This window comes from Aedes albopictus, chromosome 2, assembly GCF_035046485.1.
Source record: "Aedes albopictus strain Foshan chromosome 2, AalbF5, whole genome shotgun sequence".
Classification (NCBI taxonomy): Eukaryota; Metazoa; Arthropoda; class Insecta; order Diptera; family Culicidae; genus Aedes; species Aedes albopictus.
This window is the reverse complement of record NC_085137.1, coordinates 218,540,697-218,555,110: the sequence shown is the minus strand read 5'-3', so window position 1 is coordinate 218,555,110 and position 14,414 is coordinate 218,540,697. Positions and strand designations below refer to the sequence as shown.

Genomic DNA, 14,414 nt, shown 5'->3' with positions numbered 1-14,414 from the left:
ATGGTCAGCATTAAATTGAAAAAGTAATGGGATGCATATGAAAAATAGATAAATTTACTAAAAAAACATAGAATAAATTAAATCGCAATAACTTTTTTTCGTATTAATATAATAATTTCAAATCAAGTCAAATGTTTTTCAAAGTTCATTATATGAGTCATACATAAATAATCAAAATTTCATTGCATTTGGTTCATTGAATCTGGAGATATAACAGCTCAAAGTTGGCTATGGTCCACTACATGAATTTATGCTGGCCTGCTTACTCTAACTGAAAATTTGACGTTTGAGAGGGGCCGACACCGCTCAAACGTCAAATTTCGTGTGAGAGTAAGCAGGCCAGAATAAATTCGTGCAGTAATCTATAGGATAATTATACCCATTTCTAGAATTTTTCTAACTTCGTGCAGAATAGCCCGATCTTTTCCAAATTTGTATCACTGATACACAACTAGTTGATGAACTTAAAGTAAAAATTTGAAGGAGGTATACGACTGGGAGGAAATGTTGAATTGTTGTGGCTTTCTCAGTCTAAGAGCATTGAAACGGCTAGTTTGGCATAGCCCGACGTTTCGGTCCCGTGTATTGGACCTTTTTCAAGGTCTCTCGTTATGTGGTTTTTGAATGCAGTTTGAGAGTTGGAGCTTCTTGTAATGCCATTTAACATAAAACACATAAATTTTTCTTGAACTTTTTGGGACAACTTGCACTGCACACATACATTTCTCCAAGGATTTCTCCAATAATTCCTTCTGGAATTATCCCTTGTACAGTATCGGACAATAAAAATGCACCAAAGCCGTTTTCCCATACAAAATAGTCAACTTTAGATTGCCATATCTCAGCTACTTCTCAACCGATGGTTTTCATTTTTCTGTGACGAACTACAAAACATTTCAATTTTCAAAAACTATTGAAAAACATCGGCGATAACTATTGATACAAAAGTTATAGATAGGTTGAATTTTGACAATAAAAATGCACCAAGACAAAAAGTTGTATAGCAAAAAATACTGAAGTCATATCAAGTTCGTCTCTTCAGCAAATGTATTCGTCATCACACAAGAAACATATTTGTCGAAGACACCAAAATGATATGACGTAACCATTTTTTGCTATGAAACTTTTTGACTTGGTGCATTTTTATTGTCAAAATTCAACCTATCTGTAACTTTTGTATCAATAGTTATCATCAAACTTTTTCAATAGTATTTGAAAATTGAAATGTTTTGTAGTTCGTCACAGAAAAATGAAAACAATCGGTTGAGAAATAACTGAGATATGGGAATCTATAGTTGACTATTTTGTATGGGAAAACGGCTTTGGTGCATTTTTAGTGTCCGATACTGTATATACAGGGGATAGACAAAATGATCGGGACAGGCAAAATTTTCCATTTTCATAAAATGGTCAAACAGCTGTAACTTTTTGAAAAGTGCATCGAAAAATCTAAAATTTTTACTGTAAGTTGAGCAACTAGTTGTGTATCAGTGGTCCAATTGTGGGAAAGATTGGGCAATTCTACATGAAGTTAGAAATATTCTAGAAAAAGTCAAAAGTATCCGATGGCAAATTTTGAATTGTTATACCTCCGGATTCAATGAACGGAGCGCAATGAACTTTTGAGCGTTTATGACTCATATAATAAGCTTTGAAAAAAGCTCAACTAAACTTGAAATTATTAACAAGAAAAAAAGTTACGGCAATTTCTTTTATTTTATGATTTTTTTTAGTAAATTGGTCTAATTTTGATATTCTTTCCATTACATTTCAAATTTATTGCCGGTTATTGTGTTTCTTCCTTTCAAAACATATTCATATTAAAGTCAATTTGACGGAATTCAAATAAACTATAATTACCATCTCGAATTTTGAAGCGATGTTGAAATTTTCGATAATTTGGTGTTATACCAGAAAAATAATCTAAACGCTAAAATTTTATTCCGTGTGAACAATTTTAGGTAATGTCAAAAGTTTTTCAAAGCTAATCATATAAGTCTTGAACACTCAAAATTGCATTGCATTTGGTTCATTGAATCCGGAGATATAACAGTTCAAAGTTGGCTATCGAATAATTTTGATTTTTTCTAGAATCTTTCTAACTTCATGTAGAATTGCCCGATCTTTACCAAAATTGGACCATTGATACACAATTAGTTGATCAACTTACAGTAAAATTTTAAGATTTTTCGATGCACTTTCGAAAAAGTTACAGCTGTTTGACCATTTTTTTTAAATTGATAATTTGGCTTATCCCGATCATTTTGTCTATCCCCTGTAGAACTTCTGCTGATGTTCCTCAAAATTTTTTTCTGGAAATGTCTATAAGAACCATTTCAGATATTTCCCTAAGAAAGGGAGCGGACCTGGTGCGATGGTTAGAACACTTGGCTATCACGCCGAGGACCTGGGATCGAATCCCACTCCCGACAAACTCGCCAACTGTGAGTTCTTCCTTCGGAAGGGAAGTAAAGCGTGGGTACCGAGATGAACTAGCCTAGGGCTAAAAATCTCGTTAATGCAGAAAAAAATCCCCAACAATTGTTTATGATTCCCCCAGGGATTCCTTCAGGAACATTTGCTGGTATTTCTGCAGGATTTTATCTAGTAATTTCTAAGGAACTCCTCTAGTGATGTATTCAGAGATTTCAGTAGATTTTTCTACGATAATTTCTAGGTTTATGAATTACTGCGTGAATTCATCCATGAATAAATCTTCGAATGGTTTCCCAAATGGAGAAGAACGTGTGCTGGAGCCGAAATAAATCTTACTATTTTCCTAGGGATTTTTTCAAGAATTCCTCTTAGAATTCCTTCTAGGAATTTCTTAAAATGTTCCTATATTAACGCGTTCAGTTGTTATTCATGGGTAATTCTCGCTGAGACCGGCCCACTATTTACACCTTGTCTTCAAAAATGTTTAAGGTGCCGATTTTCTGAAAGCCCACGCTAAAAAAGTAAGAAAAATGCATTTGGTTACTCAAATTGATGGACCCCCGGTTAGTTAGAGCCACAACCATTTTTGCAGACCCCTCGATTTTTGTCAAATGGTGGCTCATTTAAACCGTTACAACTCGAAAGTTTCTCCAAAACACACCTCAAAACGAATTGTTGTTCAAAAGAGGAAAGATAGAGCTACTATTTACAATAATAAAAAGTTGGGTCGGCCATATTGATTTTGGCCGCCATCTTGGATTTTTATACCAAAACATGTTTTTCACCATGAGGGCAACCAAATTTTTGCATCAATTGAAAGCTGAGACATTTATACATAACATATCAAAAAATTAGAGATGTCTTTTTTTTTCTATCAAAAGTTATCTTTTTTATCTTTTTTAGCATTTTTCTTACTTTTTTAGCGAGGGCTTTCAGAAAATCGGCACCTTAAACATTTTTGAAGACAAGGTGTAAATAGTGGGCCGGTCTCAGCGAGAATTCCCCTCATATAGGAATTCCTCTAGAGAGTAGAGGTTACTCCTGGATTCCTCTATTAGATTTCCCAAGTGGGCATCTTGTATGAATTTCCCTGGGGTTTCTCTTGGAATTTTTCCAGGGTTACTTCTTGGTATCCTTGTATGACAATTTCTTGGTATTGCTTCTGAAATTCTTTTGAAAATTATTGTTGGAAATTGTCCTGAAATTTATTAACCCATTGATTGATGTGATTCCTCCTGAAGCTGTTCCAGATATTTCCCCAGTACTTTTATCAGGAATTCCTCCCTATTATATTTCTCAAGCAATTTCATCGGATATCCTAACAAAGATTGCTTGAAAGTAGCATTGGGCAAATCTGGCTGAGACATCGATTTTTGTGAATCGATTCGAATCGTATCAGCAGAATCGATTCACCGATTTAATCGAATGCTTTGAATCGATGTTTTCACATCGATTCGATATTATGAAATATTACAAAACTATAAAATAATTCGTTTGCTGCATGTAGTTTATTTATGGCATGTTTTATTTAATAAATTCAATATCAAAATTTGAGATTGCACATCAAACACTTCGAGAATCCGATATGAAAATGGATATAACGTTGAGACAGTGCATTCTAAAACAAATGATATTAATAATTTTGAATCGAAAGAAAAATCCTGAGATCCTGAGATTCCCAAGGAATTACTCTAGAATTATGAGAGAGATTTCTTCAGAATGCTGAAAATACACCAAAAATCCTGAGCGACATTATCTAGAAAAAAAAAAAGACTTCCGGTATCTTTAGGAATTCTTTCTGAGTTTTATTAAGGATTTTCCTAGAATCCTGAGAGAGATTACCCGAGACGGATTGCCTGAGAGTCATGAGAGGAATTCTCCCAGCATCCTGTGATAGATTATCTCAGAATCCTAAGATAAGGTTTCCCTTGGGGTTCTCCCAAAAGTTTCCAGAATCCTAAGAGGGATTATCTTAGAACCCTGAATAGGATTATCCCAGAATCCTTAAATAAATAAATTCTCCCAGAATTCTGAGAGGAATTCCAAAAGCGGTTCTTCCACATTCTTGAGATAAATTCATCTAGAATACTGAGAGAGATTCTCACAAAAAAAGATGTTCGGATTCCTAGGATAGTTCCCCAAGAAACTTAAAAGAAATTACCCTGAATCCTGAAAAGGGTAGCCTAAGAAGGATTACTCCAGGATCCCGAGAAAGGTTCCCTCAAAGTACTGGGCAGGAATGACAAAGAAACTTGAGATATACTCTCACAGAATTCTGGGAGATAGGACCCAGAATCTTGAGAAGAATTCCTCCAGAATCATTTTAAGTATTCTCCCAGAATTCCCAAAACATCCTGGGTGGAATCCATTAGAATTCTGAGAATAATTCTGCCAGAATCCCGAAATGTATTCCTCAGAATTCTACGAGTGATTCCCCAGCATCTTGAGAGGAATCATAAGAGGGGTAATTCCAGATTCTTGAGAGAAATATATCTAGAAACCTAAGAGAGACTTTTCCGAAAATCTGATAAGGATTATCTCTGGAAGAGATTACGAAAACTTCTAGAATGGACTTCCCCAGCATCCTCAGAGGGATTCTCTGGAATTCTGAAAGGAATTCTCACATAAAACAAAAAAAAAATAACGCAAATTCCTGAAAGACATTTCCCTAGAATTTTTTAAAGGACTCCCCCAAACTTCCAAAATGGATTGTCTGAGAATTCTGAGAGTGATTTCTCTAGAATTTAGAATTAAAAATACTTTAAACTATTACAACAGAATCTCAAGAAAATATCCCCATAATCTTGTCCAGGATTTTCCCTGATTAAATACTAAGAGGGATTCTCTCAGAACCCAGAAAGGAATTTCTTGGGAGCAACTGTTCCAGAACACAGAAAACAAAATTCTACTGGGATTCTCGTAGAATGCTGAAAAGGATTTCTTTAAAAATCTACGCGAGGGATTCTCCAAAATCCAAATTTCTCTAGAGAATTCTGCCCAGAATATCGTGAGAGATTCTTCAATAATTAATAATTCTGAAAAAAATTGCCCTAGAATCTTGAAAAATAAAGCCCCAGAATCCCAAAGATGTCTCCAGAATCATGAGACAAATTCCCCAGAGTCTTGAGAGAAATTTCCCCAGAATCCTGATGGGGATTACTCCAGAAAGTCCGAATTTTCTGAGAATCTGGGGAATAGTACCTGCAGAATACTTAGTGATATTCCCCTAGAATCTTAAAAGAATCTTATGCAGAATCCTGAGAAGGATTCTAGTGATCCTGTGTGGGATTTCCCCAGAATCCTAGGGAATATTCCTCAGAATTTTGAGAGGAATTGAGAGAATTGAGAGAAAGATTTCATCAGAATTCTGAGCGGGATCCTTAGTGCGGGTCTTCCAGAATCCTTAGAGGAATCAGCCCAGACCATCCAGAAATTTCTTATAATCCTGAAAGGGATTTGAACCTTGGTAGGGAATGCCCCAAAATGAATTGTCTTAGAATCCAGAAATTTCCTAGAATTCTGATAGGTATTCCCATATGATACGGTTGAGAAAAAATCCTCCGGAATTTTTAAAGGGACTCTTCCATAATTCTGAGGTTTCCTCTAAAATTCTGTGAGAGATTCCTCCAAAATGCTGAAAATTAACACACCAGCATCCTGAGAGACCTTATCCCAGAAAAAAAGATAAAAACTTTTCAAATAGGAATTCTCTCTGAATTCTATTAAGGATTTCCCTAGAATTCTGGGGGAGTTTTCTCCAGTTTTCTGACAAGGATTCTCTCATAATCTTTTGAAGAATTCTTCCAGAATCCTGAGCGATTTCTTCAGATACCCAAGATGGATTCTCCCAGAAGAAGAGAAGTTTTTCCTCGGGATTCTCCCAGCATGCTTAGACGGATATCCCCAGAACTCCCTGACAGATTCCTCCTGAATCCTGCGAGGGATTCTCTTAGAATCCTGAGAGAAATTCTCCTGCAGTGTTGAAAGACAACCCATTAGAATCCCCAGATATTGCCTCATAACCCTGTGAGGGATCCTAAGAGGAGATCTTCCCCATTATTAAGAAACATTCATCTATAATTCGGAGAGACATTCTCAAAAAAAAAAAAAGGTTCTGAATCTATTCAGAATCATTCTAAAAAAAAGAAATTTCATATTTTTGAATCGAAAGAAAAATCGAATGTAAAAAATCGATTCGGTCGATTTTGTGGGGCCTCAACATCGATTCAAAAAAATCGATTAATCGGAACAAAAACATCGATGTTGCGTACATCGATTCAAAATTGCCCAACGCTACTTGAAAGATTGCAGCAGAAATTCATTCAATGATTTTTCAGGAAATGCTCCAGGAATTCCTTTAGGGATGCCTCTAGGGAGTTATCCGGAGCTCCTGCATACTTAGCTTAGTTTCTGAATTTTATCTGAGATTCAGCTCTTAAAGAGCAAAATAGAACTGGGGCATTTGTCACAATAGATCTAAAACTGGTCGCAGTGATTTATATACCCAACGTGGAAAAAAAGTACAAAGGTTCAGACGGGTAAACTATTGGTTGATTTAAGAAAAAAAAATCACAGCTCAGGTAAGATTTGAACTCACGACTCTTATACACTAGACAAGTACTTTACCAACTAAGCTACCTAGCAAATTAATGACACAAATACAGCAATAATTTACCCATCTGTTCATATCTACGTTGAGTTATTTGAAAATCATAGTTGACCACACGGATTGGTATTACTGAAAATTTGCTCTTTAGATGATTAATTAAAATGCTGTTTCTTGTTCCGTCTTAAACAGTCATTACCTCCTAAGATCTTATGTGATACTCAGAGTTTTTTTTTCTTCAAAACAGAAATCTTGAAAACATTTCTGCGCCAGGGCAATTTTGTCAGAATTCATGTATGACACTCTGTTAGAATTATTCAAATTAATTATACCTTTTTCGCAAATTTCGATTTGAATAATGAAAGATTCTTCGCTGAAAAAAAAAACAAAAAAAATGTGAAGCAATTCTTATATAAATTTAAATATATAGTTGAATCAGTGTTATCTACACCAATTTCGCCGAATGTTTTCAAAATACATTCTTTAAATTCTATCTCCTTTTCCTAAGAAACATTGACATAAATATTGCTTCGAAAAACCTTGAAATTTTCCAATTAACTTTAGATGATACAGGCTCGAACAACGACCAGTAAGAAGGCAAGTAAAAGAACTCTTTTTTAGGAAGCTTTAAAACATTCGAGTGTTTGAAACGTCCGGCTTTACGAAATGTTACGTTTGATGTTTTCTCAATTGGATTTTATTTTCTCATGTTCCCATATTTTAAACTCCATGAGAGAACAACCAGATAAAATGGTTCTGGTCCTATGAATTGATGAGACGATCAAAGTCTTTCTAACATATCGACTTGTTCGTTTCCTTCAATTCCATAGCTCTCTGGAACTGGAACCCTTCACCTAATTGCGGCAAGCTAGTTGTTGAAGTGACTGAATACACTTCCAAACATTTTTTAGACGTGCATGTTGCTGATTTCAAAGCATTTAGAGCAGTGGTCACCAAACTGCGGCCCGCGGGCCGCATGCGGCCCTCCAGTAGGTTTTGTGCGGCCCGCGAACTGATTTTGAAATAAATTAGAATGTGGCCCGCTGGTAGGATTTATAATGACAATCTGAAATTTTGCCTTATCTTGAAACTTGCATGAGAATGACTATCAACCACTGAACTACTATATTATTCGTGAATATTTTTCCATATGAATAAACTTAAAAACTTTTCTGTTTCAGTATAGTCAAATATGAATAAATAAGGACATAAAAATGACTTTTCTCAAAATACTGAGTTTTGCTTACTTGTTTACAATATACTACTGGAACGGATTATGAACATATGTTTATATATGATTATATGATATATGTTTATATCTTCAAAGTTCGTTAAAAAAAATCAAAGATACATTGAGCAACTTTATCTGCTCCAAAAATTATTCCTGAAATTATAACTGTCTTTTTAAATTTCGGTATTCCCAAAATTAGATATCTGAATTCCACTAAATAAAATCAAGGATTCTGCAAGATGTTATCTAGCAATACTTCCAGACATTTCTACAACATATTAATTCAAAACTTTGCAAAAGCATACTTAAGAAGTATATTATAACATTTTTAAGGAAATGTCTCAGAATTTCGTAATAAAATCTTTAAAGAGTTCAGTTAGAAATTACCCCTACAATAATTTGAGGAAATATAAATTTATAAAATCTGTGTACATTTTTTCTGGATTTTTCTTTTTTTATTCTCTGGAGCCAGCTGGAAACGAATTTTCTCAACATTTCCAACTAAAGCTTCCTAAGAAAATCAAAAAAAAAATTAAATTAAAATTTTTTTATACATCTACCCTAGCCATTTTTTTGAAAATTCTTCCAAAACCCCTGAAATTTCAGTTATAAATTATGCACAGATTCCATTAAAATTTCTCATGAACGACCGATGAATAGCGGCCCGCAGTATCTTTCTTAAATTCAATTTAGGCCCGCGAAGACGGTAAGGCTGAGGATCACTGATTTAGAGCTGCTTGCCTATCAGACATAATGCAAATTTTTTAATGTCTGTAGTTTCTGCATAAGCGAATATTACTGCATTTTAGAATCGCTCATTCGCCTGTATTTCAGCTTGAAAAACTGTGTAGGCCATTTGCCCATAGGGATTGATATGTTGATTTCGGTCACTCCTGAGCCTACTTTATCGTTCAATTTCGAACGATCAGTGTACAATACGATTGATACTGGGTGTAGTTCTGGGCCACCATTTGTCCACTGATTTCGCACAGGTTTAATCACTTCAAAAGAGCGTTCAAAATTATATTTTTCGCTCATCCAATCACTTTTTTACGATTAGAGAGCTGACACTAATTGTTTTCAAAACATTGAGATGACCTCTTAGGTCACCCTCGAAGAGTTGTGTAGTTCTTTGGAGCTTCAATGCACTCTTTGCTGCTTTTAATTGAACAAAATGATGCAGCCGCACCGTCTTCCAGTGAAGTAAAGTGTCAAGCGCTTTAGACGAGGTACTTCGCATTGCACCAGTAATTGAAAGAGTAAGTAGCTAATCTGTGCAGTTTTTCCAGCTTCTTTTGTGCTAATCTTTAATTTGTTTTGAGCCACCAAACCAGTGACGCATAGGTAACTCTGGGTCTCACAATTGCCGAGTAAATCCAGTGGATCACTTTCGGTTTCAATCCCAATTTTTCACTAAAAATTTTCGTACTGATCCATAGAGAACTTGTATGTAACTTTATCAACTACCTGCTAAAGATGTAGATTCCAATTAAGTTTGTTGTCAAGATATACTCCATGATACTTGACTAAGTTGACTGTATTTGAAAGTTCCAAATAAATTCCTTTCAATTTTAACCTTCGTTTTTTTTATTTAATTTTTTTTGTGTACTTTAACGTTTGCTAATTCTACACTTTGATTTTAACCTTCCTTTTGCATCACGTTGGTAGCAGGTCGCTGATGTAATGTACAGTTTGGGTAAAAAATGACCCTCATGCCAAAGTAGAGTTAGGAGAGTTAAGTTAGTACTGGAATAATTGTCTCCGTTGTGTAAACGGTATGGTTGTGGTTTTAGAAAGATTTATGTTTAGGCCTTCCTTATCGCACCACGAGGAGACTAAATTTAAGGCAGTTTGCATTCGGTTTGTAATAACGTTGTCATAATTACCACGAACTAGCATGACTATGGTATCTGCGAAGCATTATTTCAAAGCCCTGTGCTTCCAGTTTTTTGAGGAGATCATCAGCTATAGAAGACCACAATAGAGGTGATAGAACGCCTCCTTGTGGACACGTTTAAACTGATCTAACGGTAATAAATGAGCTACCAAGGTAAGATGATATATCTCTTTTTGATAACATTTCCCCAATCCAATCAACAATGCATCTGTCAAAATCACGTCGTGACATAGCATTCCTCATTGAGTCGTAACTTACGACTCGTAAGCTGTGTTATCGAACGCTCCTTCAATATCAAAGAACGTAGCAAGTGAAATCTGCTTTGCTTCAAAGGATCTTTCCAATTTTGTAACCAGTTTATGACGTGCTGTTACAGAAGATTTGCTCTCATGATATGCAAATTGGTTTTGGCTCAATGGGCTTTCAGCTAAACATGACGATTTGATATACTCGCCCAGTAGTTTTCCATTATTTTCAACATACTGGACGATAAACTTATGGGTCTGAAGGATTTTGGTGATGACTTATCCTTCATACGTTCTGAAAGTCTCTCTAATAAAGACAAATCAATCAATCAACCTTCTTACGTTGAGTTATTTTCAAATCAGCACTTTATTATTTTTTTTTTCGAAAACGAGACACGCTTTACGTTCCCACTGGAACTTGGCCGGTATCTCTTCAACTTAGTGTTTTTTGAGCACTTCCACAGTTATTATTTGAAGGGCTTTCTTTGCCTGCCATTGCATGAATTTGTATGTTGTGAGGCAAGGACAATGATACACTATGCCCAGGGAGTCGAGAAAATTTCCCCGACCGGAACGGGAATCGAACCCGCCGTCTCCGGATTGGCGATCCACAACCACAACAAGCTGATCGCTATTCTCAAAAGCAATTTTCGCTACAATGAAAAAACGGGAGAGTGTATACTATTCGACCTCATTCAGGACTTCCAAGGATTATCAGCTGCATACAATCAAATTACATGTGTTCCCTCAAAATGTCACATATGGGTTGGGTCGTAAAAGGTCCATCCCAACTAATTGCCGCATTCCTGAAACCTTCCCTTGAAATAACCTGTTATATACCTCCACACAATACGCAAAACGCCCACCCTAAAACCCCCAAAATCGACCCAAAACTTACGTAATTCCAAAATGAAGTGATCAAAAAAGTCCAGCCTCACGGACGAGACCCTGCGCTCCTTCGAAGTTCAATAACAGCACACACACAGACACGCTCAGCACCAGGTCCCTGGACGGCGCTGTAGAATTTTACTGCTCAGCTATCTTTGGATTTGTCGTAATCGTTGCCGTTGTTGGTTGAACCATGCACTACACTCCTCTCACAAGCCTTCAGTTTTACAACTCGGCGGCTCGGTGCAACGATTAGGATCACTTTAGTATTGCCACCTGAATAGGTTTGCTGCTACTGGATGGCGGCGGCTTCTGCCACCACTAATCAATTTCCAATTTATTAACATGGAACACGTAACCGCACTCACTTTCGGGGGGCAGCGGCGGCTTTCTACACTTCTGAGCCTTTAGCCGTTCACTATCGGTTACAAACCTAAACACTCACACGTACGCACGCACACACCCAGCACCACCACCGCGTTTCGAAGGAGGCCAATATTTCGGGCGGCTCCACAACTATTCGGGCGGCAATGCAATGCAATGGACAGGACAGGGACACTCGGTCCTTGGTTTGGTTTGCTTCGTTGAACTTGTTTTCTTCTTCTTTTTGATTCTCTCGATTGCCTCTTCCTGGGGGCAATAAAATTGGATTTCACTTTCGGCCGGGCCCGGCAGTTTTTCTTCGCTTACGCTTACGCAATACAGCAACGGCAGGCTACTACTTTGAACGCAACGCACTACGACGCACTTTTTTCTCGTTTTTTTTTTCTTTTTTTTATTGTGGTTGTTGGAACGATTCACTAAAAGAAATCACCACCTGCGGTAAAGCACTACTAAAGAAGCGCCCGCAACATTAAAGACGCACAATTACTGCCGCCGGAATGCGGCACCGAGGATCGGTGTCTTTAGGTTGTTTTTATTTTTTTTTTCGACTGCTTTCTGGGGGCCTGTTTGGAATTTGAGGAAAAAGTGGTGTTTTAATAAATTTTCCTATTGTGGATATGGCGGTTCCTTGTTTGAACATACGTTATGATATATGATTCGTAGAAGTATTCAAAAATTCATTCAGAAAATTCATAAGAAAATATTAAACAGATCTCAATTGTAAAATATATGCTTTGAATTGGAAGCTACGATGAACATATCGTTTACCGTTTCTTTGTTTTGTGACTTAGTTGGATAAAGCGCCAGACTAATGAAACGAAGTTGTGGGTTCAAATCTCATTTCCAGTAAAACATTTTTTTAATTTTTTTACAATTTCATCTTTTAAATTCTCACTTAAACGCACACTACACATTAAATTTGGTTATGAATATGTGTGAACCCAGTGTTTGCTATTTCTAGTAAACATGAAATGGCAAACTTGCGTGTCATGCCTCGAGCATGCGTGCTTGTCAACAACGCATTCACAGCTATACTCGTTTCTGAACTAACCACCAGAGATGTGCCTGCTGTCACATTAATGTGTCTGGTGGAGATCTCAACAGAATACACATATAATGTTCGTATATTTTCCGCATGACGAACCATCTTCTACGAATGCTCATCGCATAATGGACTTCAAAAGGCCTTCCGTTAATTGATGGCAGTGATGATAATTCTCATCATATCTTCTGAGGAAGCTTAGACATTGATTTGAGAGGTTCCAGTTTGATGGAACACTTTGATGGGAAGAAGTCATCATTGATATATTCGTTGTCATCGAGAATGCGAAAACAGTATTCTCGTTCAAAACTGAAGTTTTCATAGTGTTAATATATTCATTGTGTTGCGGGTGAAAATCAAAGAACAGTGAATTCATTTTCGATGCAAACATTTCAGTTTTGAACGAGAAAACTGCTTTTGCATTTTCAATGATGACGATAACATCGATGACGACTTCTTCAACCTTAGGTAGTACAGATCTTGGTTTTCTTAACAAACACAATCGTCCAACCTTCATGGTATCTGCTACAGAGCAAATCTAACTCATAACACTCTGCTCTAACAGAATCAGTCGCGAGTAGACCAATTTGGATGTGTCGTCTGGGTTTTTTCGATAAATTCTTTCTGATTTTTTTTTGTAATTTTTGTGGAAATTCCTTCAGCATTTTTTTAGAAATATTCTCGAAAATCTTTAAGAATGTCTTCAACAATTACTTTGAAAATAACTTTTGTTATCTGGGAATTACTCAAGCAATTGCTCGTAGAATTGTTTTGGCAATTTTTTCAGGACGTTTTCTAAATTAAATTGGAAAATACTTTGAAAATTTCTTTTTCGTTTGGAAATTTTTCGGTACTTCCTTTGAAAGTTTCTTCAGAAATGTATTCGGAAATTCTTTCATGCAATTCTCAAGCAATCTCTTTGGAAATTTCTTCGTTTAATTCCTGTAGAAACTTTTCCAGAAATTATTATAAAATTTCATTAACGATTCCTTCGGAAATGTTTGTATAAAATCCTTCAGCAATGCATTGGGGAAGTTCTTCTGCAATTTGTTTCTGGTTTTCATTGGTAATTGCTTTTAAAAACTTCTTCTGCAATTCCCTCGGGGATGGATTAGTAAATTTCTTTGAAAATTCTTTTGGCAAATTCCTTCAGCAAATGCTCTAAGCATTTTTCTAGCGATTCCCATGAATTTTCTATAAAAAACTGATTTAGCAATTGGGATTTACTTCAGCATTTTTTGCAGCTAACTACTTAGGTAATTCCTTTGAAATTTCTTCGGTGTTTTGACTTATTTGGACGTTCCTTGGGGAATTTATTAGAAAAGCCTTCGACCAATTCTTTAGAAATTTATGCGGCAACTTGAGATTCCTCCCTTCAACTTTTTTTTTTATAGGAATTCCATCGGTAATTCGTTTGGAAATTTTGTCGATAATTTTCTTAAAATGCATATGATTTCGACTTGGGATAATTTCTTTCTCAATCAACTTTAGTTCCTGTGAAAATTTATTTGGAAATTTCTGTCGGAATTAAGGTTGTTATAACCTTAGAAATCTCATCCTTAATGCTTTGGCGAGTTCCCAAGTTTCGTTGCTGACAGAGATCATAGAGGCGGGAAATGTCAATGGAATTACAGTAGGAATTTCCAAAGCCAAAGCCCAATGGAATTTCCGAAGAATTTTCCAAA

At 36.1% G+C, this 14,414-nt stretch overlaps 1 protein-coding gene across 12 annotated transcripts in view; it reads right to left on the bottom strand.

Moving 5' to 3' along the window:
• The window catches only part of LOC109411294 (insulin receptor substrate 1-B), a 683,096-nt gene that overhangs the window by 531,511 nt on the left and 137,171 nt on the right, over nucleotides 1-14,414 (bottom strand). For 8 of the 12 annotated variants that reach the window (XM_062851139.1, XM_062851144.1, XM_062851145.1 and 5 more), the window contains exon 3: nucleotides 11,314-12,250. The exons of the other annotated variants lie outside the window; for them this stretch is intronic. The gene's annotated coding sequence lies outside the window, so the exon portion shown is untranslated. The remainder of the gene's footprint in view (nucleotides 1-11,313; nucleotides 12,251-14,414) is intronic. 12 annotated transcript variants of the gene reach the window in all.